The sequence below is a fragment of the Bison bison genome, unplaced genomic scaffold (assembly GCF_000754665.1).
Source record: "Bison bison bison isolate TAMUID 2011002044 unplaced genomic scaffold, Bison_UMD1.0 scf7180017864236, whole genome shotgun sequence".
Lineage (NCBI taxonomy): Eukaryota > Metazoa > Chordata > Mammalia > Artiodactyla > Bovidae > Bison > Bison bison.
The window spans coordinates 4,328,038-4,330,561 of record NW_011494808.1 but is presented as its reverse complement, the minus strand read 5'-3'; the positions used below and the strand labels follow the sequence as shown (position 1 = coordinate 4,330,561).

At 40.9% G+C, this 2,524-nt stretch overlaps 1 protein-coding gene across 7 annotated transcripts in view; it reads right to left on the bottom strand.

Annotated features, from left to right (window-relative positions):
• The window catches only part of PSD3 (pleckstrin and Sec7 domain containing 3), a 492,335-nt gene that overhangs the window by 243,828 nt on the left and 245,983 nt on the right, over window positions 1-2,524 (bottom strand). The window lies entirely within an intron of this gene.

The following is a 2,524-nucleotide window of genomic DNA, read 5'->3' as shown; positions in this document are numbered from 1 at the left end:
ATCCAGCATCGTGCACTGAACCTGGACTGGCATCTCGTTTCATACATGACATTTCACGTGTTTCAATGCCATTCTCCCAAAACTTCCCACCCTCTCCCTATTTTATTTTTAAACTTTACATAATTGTATTAGTTTTGCCAAATATCAAAATGAATCTGCTATATTTTCTAAAACAATAGCATAAATTGTAAAGAGACAAGCAAGAGAGATTTACTTCTTTTACGTATTTCTTTAATGTCTGGTGCAGCTAGAAGACAGCTGGACTTCACAGCCACTTCTACATTAGATCATCAGCAATACATCACTGTGGCTGAAAATATCAAGAAAATCTGGCCTCCACGGAAATAGGAAAATAGGGAGCACTTTAATATCCTTAATTGTGGATATTGCTTTTTGATATGATGCCAAAATAAAACAAGTGGTAGTTTCTTAAAAGTTAGTTGTAATATACTGATAGAATCTAAACTTTATCAGAGAGTTTTTTTGTAAAAATGTCCCACACTTTGAATGCATCTTACCCAGGCATGATTCTGCAACATGAATTGGTCAACTGAAGAATATTTGCTGACACATTTCATTATTTAAAAAAGAAATCCCATTTACTAACATTGCCACTAACATCCTCAGAAAAGTTGCTAAGTACTGGGAAGCTGCCAAACTTGGTGGTAGATACAAGTTTTCCAAAATTCTAATTTTTTACTGAAACTTAAATTTTATCACTGGCAACAAAAAAAATGACAGTTGTTTTCCTTAAATAGGCTCACTCCATTAGTTTTCAAGAAAATGTTTGCCAAAGCCAGTTTATCAGTTAGACTTTGAAAGAAAATGGCATTTCCATGAAAAAAGTGACTAGCATAAAGCTCACAACTCAAACTACGTGAGTGCTTTTCCTAGAGTGCTTCAAGTAGAGTTTCCATTTCACTGCATGTGAAATTAAATGCCAGGTAGCCAAGGGCTGAAAAGTAATTAACTGGCACTGCTTTATCAAGGACATCATTAGGTGAAACCGGCCTTCATTTTTATTTTGAATGCACAGCAGAGAAGAGTGTAACACCTGGACCGGCGTGGTGCTGCTGCCTTGGCTGGCCCCCTGGGGCTTCCATCACTGCTTGCGTACAATCAGCGCGTATCAACTTTGGTGTCGACAGAGGGAAAGAGGACCAGAGTGCTGCACTGTTATCACAAAATAATTTCGGCCTCAGAAACCCACTGAAAGGGTCTCAGGAAGCTACAAGCACACGGTGAGAACCTCAGCTCTCGCTGGGTGCCACAGCACACACCTGTAACACCAGCCTCGAGAACGCTGTCATTCCCAGACCTTCATTTTGACTTCTAACAAAGCAGAGCCATGCCCGTGGTAAGCAACCGTGCTTAAGGAGCCTTCCAGCACACTTACTGTGGACTCTAAAGCAAAACTTTTTTTCTGTGATGAACCAGAGAGTAAATGTTTCAGGCTTGCAGGCCACATAAGCTCGCTGTCACACATGCTTTTTTGATTTTGTTGTTTTTTTCACAGCCTTTCAATGATGCAAAAGCCATTCCAGGAGACCCTGAATCCTAGTCTGCATTCCCTTGCCCTACTCCACAGCTCTTTAACTTGTCCTGAATTATAAGCAGAGAATCACTGACTGTCCAAACCAGGGCAGTCTGAGGAGGAAACAGAGATGGTAAAATCATTAAATATGTGGTTGCAATTGTTACAACGTGGGGAAAAAAGTGTTACCAAGAAAAAAAACTAGTTGTAAACTTACAAAAAGTCCTTATAGCAAAGGGAAGACATTTTTAAGCAGAGCTGCTCAAGCTCTACCTTGGCACCTATCTACATAAGTCACAATATCCCATGTCGCACTGACCCCACCATCTACGTGGTAGCTTCTGCACAGCCGGCAAAAGCCCAAGGAGTGCCTGGGGCTGCAGGGTCCCGGCGCCCCCAGCCACTGCTGGACGTGAAGGGGTCACTGTCCCTCGCAGCCTCTCGCCAAGCCCACTTATCAGCAAGCACTGCACAAGTCTTTTACACCCAAACCATGTGAAATTTCTGTTCAACACATCAGCTCACACGCTCCAGACACGACTGTGGAGAAGCTGGACGTTCAAAGTAGAGGTGTGCAAACCTGCGTTGACTTCTTTTACTGTAACCGTTGATAATAATGATTCGTTTTTCTAAAGTCAAAGTCGGATGCTAAACCACAGTCCATGCCAAGACAACAGACACAAACGGGAATCCAGCCAGGCAAACCAAGACATGTGGTAACCCTCCCTAAACAATCAGCCGCCTTAAACAATCTTCCAACAGATAGACCCACCAATTAAAACAAATTGCCTTATTACAATAAAATCTTCACACAAATACATTTAAATATTGTTTTCATTGTAAATCTTCCTTTATAAAGTTCACATTACCAAATGGTGTTCTGAAATTTATCCCATCCGACAACTGAATTATTTAATTATTATATACAGCAAACCTGTAGGCAAATTCATAGAAAATTATTTCTTTTAAAGGTCACCTCACCCTTTGTGT